Consider the following 22,129-nt stretch of genomic DNA (forward strand, 5'->3'; position numbering starts at 1 on the left):
ATCTGCAAGGACTGAAATCCAGGAAGCTGCTAGCCCTAGAATCTAGGAATTAGTGCTGAAGTGGATAATCCTCAAGAGCATGGATGAGAGGGAGCCCCTTGGAACATGCCACATCAACTAACACCTACCCCCTAACACCTGTTGCTGGGAATAAAGACCTCTCCTTCTCCTTGGACTTCAAAACACCATATAAGCACCTTTCCTTGGCAGGATCCAACCCTGAGCTCTGTGGGCAAAAGTCTAGAGAGTGTGGTCCCAGACTGGCTTTCCCCATGCAGGGAGAATGTAGAAGGAAAGAGGAATACTGTCTAGTTGATATGAAATGACTTAGCTTTGGGGAAGCTTCAGGAAGACTTCCTAAAGACTGTGATGCCAAAAACTGGGTTTTAGGGGCGCCTGGGTGGCTCAGTGGGTTAAGCCTCTGCCTTCAGCTCAGGTCATGATCCCAGGGTCCTGGGATAGAGCCCCACATCGGGCTCTCTGCTCAGCAGGGAGCCTGCTTCCTCCTCTCTCTCTGCCTACTTGTGATCTCTGTCTGTCAAATAGATAAATAAAATCTTTAAAAAAAAAAAAAAACTGGGTTTTGAAAGATCAAATTTGGCCAAACCCTGCCTTGGTCACTGATTCATCAAAGGAGTTTCCCTTTCTAGATTGCAAGAGCCAAAGTTAGGGAAGTACCACCTTCCCAAGAAGTACTCATCTTATGCAACCAAATGAAGAGATAGCTATAAATAGCCTGACTTTCTCACTATTCCGTTTTCAAATGGATAAATGCAAGAAACGCTTCCTTCCCGAAGAAAGAGAGTTAAAGTCACCAAATCAAACAGCAATACCTCTCCTCCTTGGAAACACAAATGGGGAATGTTTTCTCTCTGAACATATTTCATAGGCAGTTTTGGAATTATTGTGCCAAGGGAAGAAAGATCTGCCAACTGCAGTGATTGTTAGGGCAATGTACAGAGTGAAACCCTAGCATCTCCACCTTGATTTGATCCCCCCGTCCTTTGTAGCTCCTCCTCTCCTTTTCAGAGATGCACCTGGGACTCTCCAGATAACTATCCTGCTGACAGCTCATATTTTTTTTCTTTTCATGTGAGTTTAGATTGACAGAAAACTTCCAGTTCTGGAAAGGTAACAGCACGGCATCAATTAAGCACCTCCTGCTTCTTTTAGTGCATTAGAAGCTTTGTACACCTATTAAATCCCATACAGGACCTTTAAGATAAACCTATTATCCCTGCTTTCCAGATGAGGAAGCAAAGGTCAAGAAAGGTAAAGCAATATTTCTAAGGTCACATACGCACTGCTGTCCTCCAGAAGAAAAGGGCAGACCCCCACTGTCCAACTATAAGTGAATCTTGAATTCCATGATGTTCTTGGGTCTCACAGAGGTCATAACATCCTCATGTCTCTGCAAAACCATGCAGAAGCCTGAGCTCATCCCTGGTGACTTCCCTTACTTCCTCCTTTTTTCCAAGAAATAGGGTACAGCCAGAGCTCGCAATTGCCAGTGACAGTAGCCACAGTGGAGATCCACTCCCACTCTAGCCTTCCTCTGTGTCACTTGTCCAAAGACATTAAAAAAAAAAAAAAGATGATGCCTTAGAGCCTAGAGCCCATGTAGATTTTTTAAATTTCAAGTCAAATTCACTTAGGGGTTCCTTATTTGCTATTCTCTTTTCACACTTTTACCATTTCTTTAGCAATCAATTAAAAGGAAAATCTGTAGACAAATTACAAAGATAAAATGTATAGGTCCTTTGTAAGACAACGTGTTTAACACTCTATTTTTCTTCTCCATACTTCATCTCATGGACTTCAGTGTCTTTCTTAATAATTCCTTGACATTTTGGGATCCAGATTATTTTTATGACTATTCTTTTACAGAGTACAAAAGTTGTTTCCTTAATGAACTTCAGGCTTTCATTCAGTTTGAAATCCATAGTGGTGCACATGAAAAAAAATGTTCATCATCATTAGCTATTAGGGAGATTCAAATCAAAACCACATTGAGATACCACCCTACACCAGTTAGAATGGCCAAAATCAACAAGACAGGAAACAAGTGTTGGAGAGGAGGTGGAGAAAGGGGAACCCTCTTACACTGTTGGAGGGAATGCAAGTTGGTGCAGCCACTTTGGAAAACAGTGTGGAGATTCCTTAAAAAATTAAAAATAGAGCTACCCCATGACCCTGCAATTGTGCTACTGGGTATTTACCCCAAAGATACAGATGTAGTGAAAAGAAAGGCCACCTGTACCCCAATGTTCATAGCAGCAATGGCCACAGTAGCCAAATTGTGGAAAGAGCCAAGATGCCCTTCAACAGATGAAAAGATGAAAAAGATATGGCCCATATATGCAATGGAATATTATGCCTCCATCAGAAAGGATGAATACCCAACTTTTATATCAACATGGACGGGACTGGAGGAGATTATGCTAAGTGAAATATGTCAAGCAGAGAGAGTCAAATATCATATGGTTTCACTTACTTATGGAGCATAAGGAGTAACAAAGAGGACATGGGGAGAAGGAGAGGAGAAGTGAGTTGGGGGAGATAAACCATGAGAGGCTGTGGACACTGAGAAACAATCTGAGGGTTTTGGAGGGGAGGGGGTTGGGGGGTTGGGTGAGCCTGGTAATGGGTATTGTGGAGGGCACGTATTGCATGGAGCACTGGGTATGGTGCATAAACAATGAATTCTGGATCACTGAAAAAATAAATTAAAATTTTTAAAAATCCACAGTGGTGATATTTGCTTACATCTTCTTTAATTGCTTATTACTGCTCACTGCTTATTCTTCTATACGGTGACCATCTACTTCTGAGATTTTAATTATTTTATGATTTAGTTTGTGTACATGTCTTAAAAAAGCGTTTCAAGGTGGTTTTGAAGATAATACATATTTTTTGTCTCTTTTGTATATGCTCTGATACGGTTCTATTCCCTGCATATGTGAGTACTAACCAGAACTCAGAAATTTCTGGGTCAGATCCTTTTCTTCTCCAAACTCCATAGATGCTACTAAATGCTACTTCTGGTTTTTAATGTGTTGGGAAGAAGACAATGATGGTTAGGTTAATTTTCATCATCAGATACAACCCCTTGTTTCATGTCTGGATATGGTATTTTTGGAATATGTGGAATAAATACAAATATTTATTTGTGTTTTTCTTAGTAGGCTGATACTTTCAGGCTGGTACTTTCAATGACTATATAAATATGGGGTTCTGATCCTTGAGCTTTCCTAAATTGGGGTCAGTTCTTTCCATCTCCCATGAGCTTCCTCTTCTTTTAGCCCAGGAATGCTTACCTGTGTCACATGGCTCTAAATTTTCTGTCCCATGTTTCAGAAACCTCCTTTATTGTCACTATCCTCCTTTTACCTCCTCCTTTTACTTTCCTTTCTCTAAATTTTAGAAGAGTCTGTCAAGTACATCTTCAACACCAATGACCGGGCTTCATGGGGTACCAGTACTTCTCTTCCTGTCTCTAACGGGGTTGGAATGCCAGCCACTGAGCACATATTCTCCTTGCTTTTCCCATCACTGTTCCCCCACCCAACTTTCCACCTTTCCCCCTCTGAATCCTGCCATCAGACATTCTGCTTTTCTTCCCCCCCCCCTCAAAGGGACCTTCACTGAAATTTGTGGGAGTGCCATTCAGTTCTCTGAGATGATCTAGATTCTGAGGTAAATTTGTCTCAGTGTTTCTCTGCCTTACTGATATTCTTTTTTTTCCCCCTTTTCTTTGCAACATTTTTTATGGGCCCTTTGTTGTTGATGATGATGATATTTTTCATTTGACTCAATTCATTTACTGTGAATTGTTCCAGGACAAGATCAGTTTATTGTAATTTTTTAGAGCAGGAGAGAGAGATTTGCTCTGTGCACTGCCCTGGTGATCTAATTCCCTTCTCCAATCTGCAATTTATATTCGCGGGTCCCAGTCTGCTCTCACTTAAATAGTCAGCTGTCACCTGGGACACCATGCACTGAATAGGGTTGCCCTTCCCCAGCCCTCAGCCCAGGTTCTGCTTCTCAGAGACAGCACACAATGGGAATAGCCCAGCCCCTCCCTGACAAAGCTTCATGCTTCTCAGGGACAGGCCTCAGCAACCTTCTTCAGATCTTTGCTACAGTTGTTTACCTCCCGGCGGTCACTTCAGTTAAGCAATTTGCTGTGATTCCCAAAATCTGCCTGGATTGGGGAAGTGGGACAAGAGGAAGCCCAAGAAAGGAAAACCTATGTTATTCAAGAGAACAACTCCTGAAGATGGGAAAGAAGTGACTGTTGCATTTCCAGTTTACATCAGGCTTAGGGTTCAGTCTGATCATAGAGGGTGGGAGTAAGGAAACTTCCTACCCAGTTAAGGGAATTTCTTCATGAATGAAAGCAAGAGTATGTCACATTCTGGAGCCAGGGGAGGCAATCCTCAATCCAGATCCATGCACACCATAAGCACTGTGAATTGTTCCAGATTGTCATTAGATTGCACTGCCAGTCTTAGCATTCTGTCTCACCTACCATTTTTTTAAATTTATTTTTTATTTATTTTCAGCATAATAGTATTCATTATTTTTGCACCACACCCAGTGCTCCATGCAATCCGTGCCCTCTATAATACCCACCGCCTGGTACCCCAACCTCCCACCCCCCGCCCCTTCAAAACCCTCAGATTGTTTTTCAGAGTCCATAGTCTCTCATGGTTCACCTCCCCTTCCAATTTCCCCAAACTCCCTTCTCCTCTCTAACTCCCCATGTCCTCCATGCTACTGAGAAGAGCTGAATGGTTCAGCTTTGGGAACCACCAGCCAGCTGCCATTTTGAACCAGAAGTCAGTGGGTAGCTTACCTTTAACTCTTTCAATTTCCAAGCAGCTGTTACCTCAAAAGGCCAAAAAAAAAAAAAATGTTTAATAACTAAAGCTCATGGTACTCTGTTTTTGTCCTCTACATAGTCTGAGTGAAAACTTGCCATAGAATAAAATTTAAAAAAAAAAAAAGGCATCAACATATTATCTTATTTAATTTTACTCTCTAAGGTTATTTTAGTAAATCCTTTTCACAGAATCTTTCAAAGCTCAAGTCTAGTTTTCATTCAACATTTCAGCTTCTGTAGGTTGTCCTCAGCAGCAGCTCTTCATTACTCTGCTGAGTGCCCAAGGCTGGTCTGTGAAGCCCCATTTCAATAGTCCGCCCTTGAACCCACGGACAGCAGACTTTATCTTTCTCACTTGGAGGCCCAGGTGGTTTGATCTAGGCAGCCAGGGCTGGGGAGGAAAGTTACCTCACCCGCCCCCTCCCTTTCAGCTGTAAACTTTTGGCACCTCATGACTTTCCTCCCTTCCACCCTTCTTCATCCCATTTCCTAACTCCAAACCCTCCACGCATTCCAGGGGCTGACTCCTATGCTCAAGAAAATGTAAAATGCATCCCAAGAGAAGAACAAATTTAAAAAGAAACTAACAGTCTTAGGGTATATTGATATGAAGACTAACATGATGATTACGTTCAAAGGCTCTGGACTGCCAAGGTTTAAATCCCAGCTCTGCTGCTTGATATCTGTACAAACTTGGGCAAGAAAACTAACTTCTTTGTGTTTTATTTCTTCATCTATAAAATGAGATATTAAGAGTACTCATTGAGTTCTTGTGAGGATTAAATGAGTTAATGTATTCAAAGTGTTTTAAGAGATAACCGTTCTGTGCCTGTTAGTTTAATATTAATTAATTAATATTAAGCAAGTGCTTTGGGACATGTTATTGTTAGGCACTCTATCCTACTATTTAGTTCTTCTCCTCTCCAGGAATCCTTGCTCAGGTTGCAACACACAAAAGGCATCGCAGGAAGCAAAGTCAGAGCCTTATTACTAGAAGGACAAGCACACCATTATCAAACGAGAGCAGGATTTCTCAGCCCAATTCAGTAGTGGGTGTGGCTCAGGCTCAGGCCTGACATGAAGCCATTCATATTTTAGAATGGCTAGTTCTCCATGGCAGTCTCTGAGCCCACTCACCCATCCCTTTACCAAGACAGAGATGCCCAACCTACCTCTCCCATCTGACACCAACTGGAAAGTAGACCTGACATGAGCAGCCTCGTGGAGAGTGGCCTGTTCTGCCTGCATGGAGGCTGCATGTGGAGGCTGCATATGGAAAATAGAGTCCATCCTGAATGGCCACACTCTGATGAATAATGTCTGCCTTCCTTCTTCATATCCTCTCCTCTGTGGAGAGGAACAAACATGCTTTCACCATACCAACAATCTTCCACAGAAGCTTCAGCATAGCTCTGCCAACGAGGCATGCTTACCCATGCAGCCCACTTGAGGAAACTGAGATGAGAACAATCTTGTCTTCAGTCAACATCCATGCTGCCTCCACCATGTCCCACATGTGCGAGCAAAAGTGAGAACACATTAGGTCTCTGAAGTAGGTCACTAAGCCAGGTGTAGAAAATACACCTGGGAGAGCCTGGGAATCTTATTTCAGCTGCAAGTAGGAGCCTGTGTGGTGTGTCCATTAGAGCAGCTCCTTCAGATTCTTTTCACACAAGTGTACTTCTCTCTGACTTCACACTCGTGGTAAATAAAATTTGCTCACACACCTGCCAGCAAAATTTCCACAGGGCTTCTCAGATTTCACTGAGCCTTGAGTTTCCCAACTGTAAAATGGAAGTAGTAGTATTGATCTTACAGAGTGTTGAGAGGATTAGAACTCATCTACCAAGTCTTGGGTGTTAGATATTCACTTGAGAGATGATAGTCTTATATAGAAATGTGGTCTTTCCAGTACTCCTGATACTTCTGGTCTTTCCCTGACCTTCTTCCATTCTGGCGGTTAGACATAGTGGCATCGGCTGATTCAGGGGAGATGAATGGCAACAAAAGAAGAAAAAGTTTTTAATGTCCCAAAGTTTAGATATTGGGTCCAGACACGGACACAGAAGTAGGCTTCTCCCTGTCTCCTGAAATTAAGTAAAGACTTTGGGGGGAGGTGGATGGAGAAGAGAGAAGTGCTTGAAAAGCAGCCTCCTGCCTGGCTGAGGGCAGGAGGTGAGGAGGGGGAGGCGAGGTTGGCACTGACAGTCCCCCAGAGAGTTAGGGTTCCCACAAGCAAAGGAGACAGTACCTTCTTTTCCAGATAGGAGCTGAGAAAGTGCAAGTCCCCAGACACTTAGTACAGTATGGGAGCAGAGGAAATATTTACCATGTCGCCAGGAGCAGCCAAGAGCCAATGGATCTGAAGGGCCTGGTGAGAACAAGGGGCACTTGTGGGGACTTGCAATAGGAGAGCAGAGAAAAACAGAATGGCTCCGTTGATGGCACCAAAAAGAGTAATGACCCAGAACAGATGCCTTCTCTTCCATCTCTCAAAATTTCAACACCCTGTGATGCCTCATTTGAAAAACAAAGAGAAACCACTTAGTTGCATCATCGGGGTAAAGGGAAGAGATACTAAATATTAAGCTGAGATTAAGGTGCTGCTACCAGAAAGGCAGCTTACAATAGATACCAAGTTTTAGTAGAGAGAGAAAAGTCGTTGTAGGAGTTGTGTCCATGTCGTAGATCACGTTTTATACCAATTGCACTATTGCTGTGACTACCATGGAATATAGTACAAAAAGGCACATAATTCCATGCAAATTTATATACTTGTATGTTTCTGGATCAAACTGAGAGAAAGAAAAAAGATCACAGAATCTCCTTCCCCAGGACCTACCAAAATAAACACAAATTAGAAAATAACAAAAAGCTAACAATTCACCCGGAACTACTTAATAAGAGAAAGGAGCTACAACCTTATAAAATAAACTTGGAAAGTAGCCACTAAGGAAAGGAATAGAAGATTCTGATCCACAGAAACGTAGCTAGGCACCTAATCCTCAGTTTCTCGAAGATGTCTTCCGATTTGGAGAACAGTGGGAAGAGTGAGCATGCACACATAGAAAGGACCATGGGAAAGGTCAGAAACAAATACTTGAGGTGAGAAGTCCCTACACAATATTCATCCATCCATCCATCCATCCATCCATCCATGCAACAAATAATTGAGTGTCTACTCTGTGCCAAGCATCCTTCTTGGAATTGAAAACAGCAGGGAACAACCAGATAAATGTACCTGCCCTGCATTAGTGTTATGAAAAAAATAATAATAATAATATTAGAGAAGGGGGTAGATTGTGCCTTGTCACCTGCTGTATAAAATAGCACAATTAAGGAAGACTTCATTAAAATCCTGACCTAGGGCGCCTGGGTGGCTCAGTGGGTTAAGCCGCTGCCTTCAGCTCAGGTCATGATCTCAGGGTCCTGGGATCGAGTCCCGCATCGGGCTCTCTGCTCAGCAGGGAGCCTGCTTCCTCCTCTCTCTCTCTCTGCCTGCCTCTCTGCCTACTTGTGATCTCTCTCTGTCAAATAAATAAATAAAAACCTTAAAAAAAATTAAAAAAAAAATCCTGACCTATAAGCCGAGACTTGGATCTGAGACCGAAGCTGTGTGCCTACTTGGAGAATGTTCTAGGCAGGGGAGCCACTCCTGGAACATCTTGAGGAAGTTGTGGACTTGGCCCAGTTGAAGCTCAGGTAGGAAACCAGTGTGACTCAAGCCAATGGAGCTAAAGGATAGAGCAGTTCCAGGGGCCATCACACTAAGAGCCAAGGTTGCACTGGAGCAGTGGGTGAGATGGGAGCTTTTGGAGTGACATGCTTTGACAAAGAATGTTAAAGGAGAGTTGTGGAAGTTGCAGTGAAAAATGGGACCATGGTGAAGGACAGATGATTTGTGCAGTAAGAGCAGGGGCCGCTGGGACCAGCTTTGGGCTAAGATGGTAGAATGCATGGGAAACATATTTAAATGACAAATGGTGGCCCTGATACAGGATATTTGATGGGACCCTAGAAGACAAACCATGTTGGGCCAGCCAGCAGCTATAGCCCTATATATCCAGAGACCAGAGGAGTATTCAGGAAAGAAACATCGACTCCAATTACTTCAACTAAAATAGCAAGACAAGACCACTTGATCAAAGACTGTCTTTTCCACATTGGCTTGGAGCGAAGAGAAGGCCTGGACTGAGCTTTCCATGCAAAGCATGAGTTAAAATCAGGGAAATGGCATTTTAACTATGCAAGCATTCTAGAACACAAAAGGGAAAGGAAACACAGTCTGAAAAGAACAATAAAAAACTCAGTAGGGTGTCATTTATACAAGACTCAAAAACAAGACAACGAAGCAATATGCTGGGATGAAAAGGGAGATTGCCGGGTTAAGGAAACAATTGGGGGACCAAAGCAACATCCTTATAGATCAAATAAATAAATGCAAACCAGCAAAGAACAGACTAGGCGCAAGTAAGAAAATCAAACAGTGACCAAAAAAGAAGGCTTCAGAACATCACAGTGAATGCAAAGGGAGAGGAGAACCTGAATAAATCAACGAGTGATGATGACAAGGAAGGACTTCAAAGATGACCCAGTTAAAGGTCACTTACACTTCATAAGAGTGGTTCCCAAAAAATGAAAAAGTGTTTCACAGATGAAATTTCACAAGGTGTTTTTTTTTTCTATTAGAAAAATACTAAATCTGCACACCATAAGAAATTAATACACTAGAAAAAGAAACAATTTCCATGGAAATGCTGAACATGCCCTGATCAACATTAACTGTAGAGAGTGAGATCGCCCAGGCACAAAGAAGGCAGGGAGAGGTGGGATCCAACCGGCCTCAGATTTCTCCACACTGGTATTTTTCCAGAAGAAACTAGAGTAATGACCAAACATCCCAAGTAAAGGAAACTGTAACTCAAGAATATTAAAACTGAAGCCATTCTCAAACATGAAAGAATTTGGGAACTGTATGAGCCCTTTTGGGAAATACGCTGGAAGATTAACTCAGTTACAAGATGAATTTATCGAACACACACACATCTCTAGGGTGAAGTTACAGGTAAAAGAACTGGCAATGAGAACTAAATCCATTTTCACAGGGGTAAACAACAGCACAACAGCAACATTTTCTGTGGTTGAACAGAATGTGTTATCAATCATTTCAAGTTTAAAATTATAAAAGTAACAAAAGTCAGGAGGCAAAAGAAACGAGACAAAGTATCAGAGTATGAATAGCTTCATCTCTCATCATAGGAGGTTAATTAGTACTGCCTGAAAAGTGAAAAGATGTAAATTAAAGGGGGGGATTGGGTGGGGAATGACACCAACTTAATTGATGGCAGCAGGTTTTTACTTAGCCTTACTGGAAAGAGGCTGGAGGAAATCCCGTCACTGGCAGAGGAGAAAAAACATATCTAAGTTTGAGCAATTCCTCCAGTTTCAGTTTGGTTTATCATTCTTTGGTTGCATTCAAGTGAAATTAAGTAAATGCTTTATTGGAATCAGCATGTCAAGTAGGATCTCTAGTTAGCTAGCTGTTTATCTACCTAAATAGTCTCCCATCCTTCCAACCTCTCTGTCTTTGCACAGGGATATCTGGAATGATGTACACCAAGTGCTAATGTTGGTTATTTCTTCTTGGTGGAATTTCATGGTGATTCATTCTTTCTTCTTTGTGTCTTAAAAAGTAATTCTAAATTTAATTTAATTTTATTTTTTTTCAGTGTTCCAAAATTCATTGTTTATGCACCATACCCAGTGCAATATGTGCCCTCCATAGTACCCACACCAGGCTCACCCGAACCCCCAACACCCTCCCCTCCAAAATCCTCAGATTGTTTCTCAGAGTGCAGAGTCTCCCACAGATCGTTTCCCCCATGATATCCCCCATCTCACTTCTCCTCTCCATCTCCCAATGTCCTCCATGTTACTCCTTATCCTCCACAGGTAAGTGACACCATATGATAATTGATTCTCTCTGCTTGACTTATTTCACTCAGCATAACCTCTTCCAGTCCCCTCCATGTTGATACAAAAGTTGGGTATTCATCCTTTCTGATGGAGGCATAATACTTCACAGTATATATGGACCACATCTACTTTATCCATTCATTTGTTGAAGGGCATCTTGGTTTTTTCCACAGTTTGGCAACTGTGGCCATTGCTGCTATGAACATTGGGGTACAGATGGCCCTTCCTTTCACTACATTTGTATCTTTGGGGTAAATACCCAGTAGTGCAATTGCAGGGTCATAGGGAAGCTCTAATTTCAATTTCTTAAAGAATCTCTACACTGTTTTCCAAGGTGGCTGCACCAACTTGTATTCCCACCAACAGTGTAAGAGGATTCCCCTTTCTCCAACTCCTCTCTAACACTTGTTTCCTGTCTTGCTGATTTTGGCCATTCTAACTAGTGTAAGGTGGTATCTCAATGTGGTTTTGATTCAAATCTCCCTGATAGCTAATGGTGATGAACATTTTTTCATGTGTCTGTTAGCCATTTGTATGTCTTCTTTGGAGAATTGTCTGTCCATGTCTTCTGCCCATTTTTTGACGTGATTACTTGGCTTGTGTGTGTTGAGTTTGAGAAGTTCGTTATAGAATTTGGATATCAGCCCTTTGTCTGTAGTGTCATTTGCAAATATCTTCTCCCATTCCGTGGTTTACCTCTAAAAGGTATTTTTAAAAAGTCGTTTTATTATGGGCATAGATCATTCAATAAGAAACGAAGTTATTATGTTCTGAAACTCTATGTTTACTTAAGGTTTATATTGTAGTAAATCACTTTTTGATGGTGTCCTGAAATCAAAATTAATACTCGATTGTAACTGGTTACTGTGAGCTTGCTGTGTGCCAAGTGCTCTGCAAAAGGCCTTTATCAACAAGGCATTTTCTTTAACATGCCTCCCTTCCTGAGCATCTTCCCATTTTCCTTTTTTTAATTTTTTATTTTTTTAAATAAACATATAATGTATTTTTGTCCCCAGGGGTACAGGTCTGTGAATTGCCAGGTTTACACACTTCACAGACCTCACCATAGCACACACACTCCCCAATGCCCATGACAGACCTCCCTCGCCTGACCCCCGACTCCCAGCAAACCTCAACTTGTTTTGTGAGATTAAGAGTCACTTATGGCTTGTCTCCCTCCCAATGCAATCTTTTTTTTTTTTAAGATTTTATTTATTTATTTGACAGAGAGAAATCACAAGTAGACGGAGAGGCAGGCAGAGAGAGAGAGAGAGAGGGGAACAGGCTCCCTGCTGAGCAGAGAGCCCGACGCGGGACTCGATCCCAGGACCCTGAGATCATAACCTGAGCCGAAGGCAGCGGCTTAACCCACTGAGCCACCCAGGCGACCCTCTCCCAATCCAATCTTGTTTCATTTATTCTTCTCCTATCCCCTTAACACCCCCCCCCATTTTCCTTTTTTAAGAGAGAGAAAAGAGAGAAAGCATGAGCAGGACAGAGGGAGAGAGAGAGAGAAAATCTTAAGCAGGCTCAACCAACTGAGCCACCCAGGTGCCCTGAGCATGCTCCCATTTTAAAGATGAGGAAATCAAAGCACATCCATGTTGAGTGATGACATCATACACTTCTAAGCAACCGAGAGCTCCAACCCAATGCTCATTCAGCAGTTTGGACCAAAATCCCACTCTGTGCCACATGGTATTTATTCTCCATTACATCACGATTCTTAGACTTCATCCTGAAGACACTTTTGATGAAAAATTTCCTCTTTATAAGGTTAAAGAAAAGTATATGGCAACATTTCACACTGATTCAGTGACTCTAACTCATAAACAATCCTAAAATAGTGCTTCTCTCTGGCTTTCCTTTATTTTCTTTGAAGATGAAATAGTTACTGATTTTGCATATACCCTGCAGATTTATTTTATTTAAAAAATAAAATATACTGAAATTGGAACAAGGGTGTTTGTTTATGATTCTTTCAGCTGAGTAATTCTCCCTTGTATATTTTCTGGATGTGGCTGTGTTGCACAATCTCTAAAAAAGTTTTTTTTTGTTTTGTTTTTGTTTTTTGTTTTGTTTTTAAAGAAAGCTTCTAAACACAAGCATGACCTTGCAGTTTGTTTCACTCAATAAATTAAATTCTGATCTGTGGTAAATTGTAAAACAAAGATGCGTAACCATATTTATATTAATGTGTATAGAATCGTGCATTATGTACCTATTGCTATGTATCAAAGCAGCCCCAAAGTTAGCACCTTCAAAAAACAAAAGCTTATTATTCCACAGATGCGGGGTCAGGAATCCAGGCATAACTTAGCTGAATGTTTCTGGCTCCCTCTCTCTCACAAAGTCAGAATCAGTGTGTTGACTGAGAGAGCCATCACCGTGCTCAAATGGGGCAGGGCTGCCTGCACATTCATCCATGTGGCAGCTGACCAGTCTCAGATCTTTGCTGGCTATGGATCAGAATCATGGATTACTTCATCACATGGACTTTCCAATAGGTCTGTTCACAACAGGGTAGTTTCCCTCTCCCAGAAAGAGGGATTTCAGAGAGAGGAAGAGAGATCCGAGATGGAAACCACTGTCTTTTTTAATAACCTAATTTTGGAGGCTACATTCAAATGCTTCTGCTTTATTACATTCATTAGAAGTCAGTCACTAACTCCAGCCCTCACTCAATGTGGGGAGGGGACTCTGCAAGGGTGTGAGTAGCTGGATATGGGGTCACTGAGAGACATGCTCGAGGCTGCTTAGAACAGACTGGAAAGCCATATATCAATATGCTAGCTAGCACTGGCTGCCTCACATAGCAGGTCGGAATTATGGGGTTTTTAAAATATTATTTTCATTGCTTCTCTGCTTCTCCAAAGTGTCCAAGGCCAAGAAGTAAAAACAGTTGGACACACAGGCTCTGTATTTCAATTCTGCTTTTGTTATTTACCACCTGGGTAAGACATAGCCTTGCTAAGCCTCAGTTTCCCCAATGCCTATTTATTATGGTTTTTATGAAGATCAAGATGATCTATATGTAGGGCGCCTGGGTGGCTCAGTGGGTTAAGCCTCTGCCTTCAGCTCAGGTCATGATCTCAGGGTCCTGGGATTGAGGCCCACATCCGACTCTCTGCTCAGCAGGGAGCCTGCTTCCTCCTCTCTCTCTGCCTGCCTCTCTGCCTACTTAGGACCTCTCTCTCTGTGTTAACTAAATACATAAAATCTTAAAAAAAAGATGATCTATCTATATATAAAGCACATACACAGTAGCACATTTCATGAGCTTATTCAATATGGGTGTTTATCATTAATGAATGCCTTATTTTTGAAATACAAAAAAGAAGACGGGTCGAAGTTGTGCTAATACAAAAAAAGGGGAGTTATCCCATTTAAGTTTACACTTATATTTTCACTGGCAGGAGAGGACTAGCAACACATAACACACAGGAAAAATGAGACCGTGATATATGCAAATGCTAAATTATGTAGATCAGACCATAAATGAAGACGTTAGAAATAAAGAGAAAATGAGAGACGGAGCAATCATTGAGAAAGATGCATTTCAGGGGAGGGAGGGCAAGCTGAGGACAGGCTGAAGAGCAGTATTAGAGGATCTGAAACTCTGGTCATTCCTCCTTGCCTGAGTGCCTCCTGCAAGTCGGCCACTGAGGATGCGATATTGAGCAGGGCCAAATGTCTGCCTTCAGAAAACTCACAGTCTCGAAGGCAGGGATGTCAGTGAAGAGATCCCTTCAAGATTCTTGGTGTTTTCGGAGACAGATAGAAGCATTTAATCAACAGCCATTTATTAAGCACCTACTCTGTGCCAGACATTATAGGGGATGCCAGAAACCACTGCCCTCAAAAGAGGTCAGTGCACACGGCAGGAGAGGAATAATGAAACGAGTCATTTTAAGATAGTGTAACAAATGCTAAGATGAGCAAAGAGTCTTTTTTTAAAGAGATTGGTGGTTCAGTCCATTAAGTATCTGCCTTGGGCTCAGGTCATGATTTCTGGGTCCTGAGATCAAGCCTCACATTGGGCTTCCTGCTCAGCAGGGAGTCTGCTTCTCTCTCTCTCTCCCTCTGACACTCCCCATGCTCCTTCTCTCTCTCTCAAATAAATAAAGAAAATTTAGGGTGCTATGAGAGCCCAGAGAAAAAAAAAATGGCCTAAGTGAGAGACAGCAGTCTGGAAGGTTTAGACATGTTAATCAAGGCCAGGTGAGGGAAAGTTCAAAACCACAGACAGCAGGAAACAGGGTGCATGTCTAAAAATTTGCAGAGAGCAATGACTTAGCAGATGCTCTGTTTAAGGATAAGCCTTGTGTTTCCTCCAGAGGAAGCGGGGAAAAAAGGGTGAGCTCAGCACCCAGGCAGGAGGTGACCTTGACATCAGAGGTGCCATCCTCCCAATGGTGACTTCCATAAGTGCCAAGGACATCTGGGCTAGAAGTCCACTGGAGCTCACTCTAAGCTCTACAGAACCAGGTGATGTTTCTGTAGACAACGAAACAACTAGTCTCGTGCATCATAGACCAAGGGTTGGAGAGAATGAGACAGAAGAGGGAACTGTTAAAACAAATAAAAACATACCAGGACTCAACTGGAGTCCTCAGAGAAGGTGTGCAAGAAGGTGTGCTCAGGGAAGGAGGTGCCAATAAAAGCAGAAGAGAGCCAAAAACAGCATGGGAGAAGTCCCCACTACAGTGGGATGACCATCTAATTTCACTATTCCAGAGTAGGGTGACTTTGGTGTAATCCCTTCAACTTTTTTACCCAAATTGTATACCTGTAAAGTAAGGGTCATCACTGACCTCTATTTCACAGGACCGCTACAGAGATCAAGTGAAACTATCTTTATGAAAGAACAAGGCACGATCTAACTGTAAGTTTCCTGGACTATAATTATTAGAACAGGCTGTAATTATTAGTGCCTGGATTCCAGAGTCCAAGCTTGGGTTCAAATATCAGTCTTAGAATTACTCTAGCTCTATGATTTTTGGCCAGTTCCTTAACTTCTCTGGGTCCCCAGCGTCTTGCCTGTAAAATGAGAAAATAATAGTAGCTACTTCATAAGGGATTTATGAGGTATAAATGATTAATTCATTTAAAATGCTGAAACAGGGGCACCTGGGTGGCTCAGTGGGTTAAGCCGCTGCCTGCGGCTCAGGTCATGATCCCAGGTCCTGGGATGGAGCCCCGCATCGGGCTCTCTGCTCAGCAGGGAGCCTGCTTCCTCCTCTCTCTCTGCCTGCCTCTCTGCCTGCTTGTCATCTCTCTCTCTGTCAAATAAATAAATAAATAAGCTAAAAAAATCAAATAAATAAATAAATAAATAGATTTTAAAATAGAAAAATAAAAATAAATAAATAAATAAAATGCTGAAACAATGCAGGCATGGAATCAATTCCCAATAATTATCTGGTATTACTATTATTGGTACTAGTAGTTGTTTTGTTGTTATTGTTAAAATAGTAGCAGCAGTAAATTTCTGCACTATATGACCTTGAGTTTTAGAACATGCTAATGGGGGTAGAAGAGTATCATATGCACGTAAATTACATTTAGTTAGCACCTCAAAGTTGCTTCATGTATTTGATGTTTTTCAAATGTAATAGCAAGTTTGAGGCATTATTCTCATATTAAATATGAGAAAACAGAAACTTGGAGAAGTTTCAGAAACTATCACAGATTATAGAATTTTAGAGTTATTTAAATAGAGAGAAGGGGACCATGAATTTCTCAGGATTACACACCCAGAAAAGTCTGCAAAAGGAGTTGGCCTCAAATGTCCTGATGCTAAATTCAGTATTCGTCCTGATAAGCTGAGCTGTCTGTCTGTGCTGGGGATGCTGTGCTTTAAAAAGAATAATTTTGAGACATCTAACCAGGAATTATCTTTAGGTTCAGCTAAAATCAAACTGTATGATATTAGCAAGTCTTGTTGTTCCTTTAAAATGCTTTTGTTTTCTCTGGTGTCGCCTTTTGGATTTCTCCTCCAAGAAGAAATTTTCAATTAACCATTAGCTTATGTTGCAAACATTTGTTCTTAAATGCACTCATTCATTCTTGTAGGTGATTAAGGATGATGGGTATATAAATATACAAGTACATAAATGACAAGCCAAACCATGTACATATGGTAATTTAATTTTGAGATGAGTACCATGTTTATGCACTCTATCAGGCCTCCTACTTTTGATGAATGTGCAATTTCTTACCCACCATTTTATCACTGCCAATATTTAAGTAAATATCCTAAGTGCAGTGCTAGAGAAAACCTCTATGCCATACAAATAATTTGCAGCTGGGAAAAATAAGCAGCAGGTCCTTTCTAGATTCTAAATCTGGTAAATCGTTGCTCTCGCTACATTGATGCTGCATGTTTAGCAGGTATCCAGGGACTTGAATCATACCACTGTGGGAATTAACATTGATCGTAGACAGGAGTATAGATTTAAGAGAATGGTCAATCATTTGCCTGAAAATTGGCAAGAACATTTCAGAAACTATCACAGATTATAGAATTTTAGAGTTATTTAAATAGAGAGAAGGGGACCAAACCCAGATAAGTAGGATTAGCCATAAATTTAAAAAGAGGAAATGCATTCCAGAAAGTAGGAACAAGATGAAAAATAGGATGACTCAGTGCCAGGACCTATGGGAAGTTCTGTTGCTGAAGACAAAATAACAGAGAGGAGAAAGAGGTGGGCAAAAGCCAGGTTGTAGAGGGTCTTATGTGCCACACAGCGGGGTAGGACTCTACCCTGAGGTCATGGGAGGGTTTAGGCAAGGAATGGCCTGACCAGCTGTGCACTTTAGTTAGATCCCACCAATGAAAATGTGGAGGAGCTTGAGGGATGGTGTCTTTTTCCCACAGCAGCCTGGAACTCCCAGCATTCTTTGCTCCTCATTCACTGTTAAGTGTAGTGGGGCTTCCCTCTATAGCTGGGAGGCTTAAGAGAGTGATTCCAGGAAGTCAGGAACATTCTGGTGCTGCCAAAATCAACACCTCAAATCATCTCTGACCATGAATAAAGTTGAAATGTTCATAAGTTTCATAGGGCTCACTGCTAAGGGGTGGGAACCCTTCAGATATGATGTGAAACCAGAATTGAGAATCTGGGTGGCCATATACTCTCCTAGGGCTTTTTTGCACCTCTCAGGGTGTTGGCTTGAGCTGAGCTATTGTACAACTGTGGGTTCTGCAAACCTGAGCTCATGAGATCTTTTCCACACCTCACCCTGCAATTTCACCCCTCTGGGGTCTCTGGGTCTGAAGTAAAACCAAAAGTGCCAAAGGAACCACAAGAGACCCCTGCTGTCATCTCCTCCCCAAACTTCTCTTGCTAAAATCTACCCTCTTCTTGTATTACACATCTACTTGACAGATATTGGGTTGACTCAGGTTCCGGATGCTGTACTGAAAGAACATTGGGCTTGGAGTCCAGGCACTTGGTTTCAGTTCTGGTTCTGCAGCTTTCTGACCATCTGACCTGTCCTTCCATTTAACATTTGAGCCTTGGCTTTCCCATCTGCAAAATAGGAAATTAGTGAGATGTTGCCTGAGGGAGCTTTAAACTCTCTAATATTCTGTGATGGTGAGAACATCCCTTTACTCCTCACTGTCCTGGATGCTGAAGAGTGATAAAATAAAACAAGCCACAACCCCCATCAACATAGTATAGCCATGGTAATCATAAGGGGCTGGTAATCAAATGATGTTGTAGGCAGGGAGTGAGTGACATGGAAAATTCTTCAGTTCTACTGTCAAGTGAGAAAGGGGTCTACAGAGAAGTACAGCATGATCTCTATTTTTGTAAAATAAATCTATATAAAACAAATCTATAGAAAAAATATCCAAAGGACAGTATCATGGTCATCTCTGATCATGAAATTTTCTTTGTTTTTTGTTTGTTTGTTTGTTTGTTTTGATTTTTTTTTTTTAACAAGGAAGGTGTAGTATTTCTGGAGTAATAAAATAAATCATAAAATAGTAAGAGTTATTTTCTGGTGCATGATTACAGATCATTGGCCATTCTTATGGGAAGCTAAAGAAGACTTTGCAGATGGTATGACATTTAATCTGAAATGTGTTGGTCAAATAGGAATAGCTTATTTCTTAGCAACACTTCCATCCACCAATTGTCCTATTTTTTTCTCTTGAATGCATCATATGATTTCTCATGAGTAAATATGACTTCCCCCACTAAGGCATCCACTACTCGAAGGCAAAAGGTAATTCTTCTATTTCTACTGTATCCTCTCTAAAAATAACAAGGATTTGTCCCCCAGAATATAGAGTAAATAAACTTGCACTTATGATGGGGGTTTTGCTGAAGGTAGGGGTGTGATTAACACCTAACTCTGTGGGAACGAGTGCAAAAATCTGCTGTCTCTGGTTTCTCCATCTTCCAAATCTAAGGTCATGAGTTCACTTCCTGCATCACTTAGCTTATTGTCTCCTTCTGAGGCTCAAACCAAAATCCCAACAAATTATGGCAGTCACAGTACCGGAGAAGCTGAACAGAGGTGGAAGGATAAACTATCAAAGCACGAGGGACAAAAGATGTGGATGGATGGTCCTATTCTGTGCAGAAGCAAGGAGTCATGAGGGGAGGGCAGAGGGATGGAAAGAACAGAGGGAGGAGAGAGGAAGGAAGAAACTTCACTTCTTGGACCTAGGCTAAAACAAAGTGAAATCAGTCTTGGGGAAATAACAGTTGTCAGCTTCACCGCTGCTCTTTAATTACCTTCTATCTATATGCCAACAATGTCCAAATGTATATCTCCAGGCTGGCCCCATCTCTCAAATTCCAGATTAGTGTATTCAACGTTGTACTTGTTATGTCCACTTGGATACCTAACCAGCCTGTCCAGCTCAACATGTCCTAAACCGAGTTCCTGATCCTTCCTCCCCAAGCCTAGGCTATCTGTAGCTTCCCCATCTCAGTGGATGGCATTCTCATCTTTCTGGCTGCTAAGGCTAGAATCTAAAAATAGGAGTCATCTGTGCTGTCGCTCTTTCTCGGTCCAGAAATACTACTGGTTCTAGCTTCAAAAAATACCAGAATCCAATAATTCCTCACCAACCCCACCACTGCAACTCTAGTCCAACTCTTTTGCCTGCATTACTGCAATAATCTCCTAGGCTTCGCCCCTTCTTTTTTAACCCCTTTAGTTGATTCTAAGCACAGAAGCCAAGTATCCACTTAAAACATACATTATTTTATGCCACTCTCCTACTAAAAATATTGCCCTGGCTCCCAATTTCAATCAAATAAAAACTCAAAGTTTTTTGTACACAGTGATCTACTAGACCCAATGTGATTTGGTCTCCATTATTTCTCCTGCCTCCTCTCATTCAATTTTTGCCACATGACTTTCCTTACTACTGTTTTGACACAATTATCCACTGCTTATTATTCATCGTTGTGTGTATACATTTTATCTCACTGTTGAGAAACATGAGTAGCTAATATTTGAAATCCCATATTTGCATAACAACTAATAAATTATGTCTGCATATAACATTTCACTTATTCTTATAGTAATGTTGTAAACTAAGTATTCCTTTCCCCATTTTAAGCACAATAAATCTGACTTTAGAGAGGTTAAGCAACTTGTTGAGGGTCATGTGGCTAGTAATCAAGTGCTTGTATTCAAATATAGATATATTTTACTTAAATGGGAAAAAGGAGGACTTAATGTTGATTGATTTCTACTAGATTAAGGTCCTTACATTAATAATCTCATTTAAATCTGCTTAATCTATCATTTTCCATCCTTTTATTATGTTCTCCTCCATTAAATAAGGTGTCTTGTACATAGCAGATGATCATAAAATGTTGATAAGCATCATCATCACCATCATGTCCTTACAAATTTTATTTTGAGTATTTGCTTCAGTTAGCATGGGTCATGTTCTATTTATTTCTTCATTCATGCACTGAAGAAATAGACTTATGGGCAGCAAGACTGGGTAGTTCAATTCAGGGGGCAGTAATTGCATTTCTTTTTCTTCTTTCTAAAAATTATTACCTATTTGTACTCAATATCTGCTCTGTGCCCATTGCCAATGGAGTTCTTGGTTCCTTGAATTCCTATTAATTCCCTTCCCACCAGCAATACAGTTATTCAGCTTCCCAACTATGTGTTTCCAAGTGGCCTCTCAGTTCTCCTTCATAGAAGTCAGTATGGTCTAACCATTCCCTAAATAGCTCACGTATATCCTTGGGTATAATCCTTTATCTTACTTTGCAGATACTGCTCAGAGCTTGGTCAGTTATCCAATCAACAAGTGTTCATTTAGTCCCTAATATAGGCTAATCCCTGATAAGATGTGAGATTGTTTTAGTCTGTTCCTGGGTTATAAATCTTAGCTAGAAGTTACCGAAGAGATTGATTAATTTCCACTTTACAGATATATAAACTAGGTCCCAGATTTTTAAAGGCAGTTTCCAGTTTTTATACCAATTATTTTTATCCCAACAGGCTTTAAGTTTCTTAAAGATTGTGTATCTATTTTTTAAAAATACAACATTAAGCAATTTTAATGTTTCACAGTTTTGTTAATTGAAGATGCCAGTTAGAGCTTCTAATTGGCATGAGGTTGTGTTACTACACTAAATTGATTTCGTTTCAGCAGAATTAGAAAACCTTGACATTTCGTTGAACCTACGATTAATAAGAAGACTAAACATAGTTTTTATTTTTCCCATTGTAGCCCCCACAATATGTGTTTCTGTGTGTGTGTGTGTGTGTGTGTGTGTGTTCCTGGGGATTCAAGAAGTATGGTTTGGGAAAACTTGATAAGATGGGAGAATAAGAATGCCAATGTCAAGACCAGAGCTCTTAGTCTTGTAGTCTACTCATATCTCTTCATACATTATTCATTCAACAACCATTCTTTGAGACAAGCTCTGTTATGGCTACTCTTATATATACTTTGAGACAAGCTCTGCTATGGCCACTCTTATCCTGTGAGCTGCAGAAGCTCCCAGAGAAGAAGAGAGCTGGGACATGTGGGCTTGTGAGAAGCAAACCATTCAAAGCTGTTGGACCAAGCATAATGAACAGAGGTTTAGAGGAGGTAAGTGAGGTATCTTGTTTTAAAAGAATATACATAGCATCTTAAGGAGTTTGAACTTTATATGTAAGTTGTAAGAGGCCAAGGAGGACTCCAAAAGAAAAAAATGACATGGTCACTTCATGGTTTTTAGAAGCAGCAATCTGGAATTTGTATTAGCATGGAGGAAAAGATCAGAG

This window comes from Mustela nivalis (genome assembly GCF_964662115.1).
Source record: "Mustela nivalis genome assembly, chromosome: 2".
Classification (NCBI taxonomy): Eukaryota; Metazoa; Chordata; class Mammalia; order Carnivora; family Mustelidae; genus Mustela; species Mustela nivalis.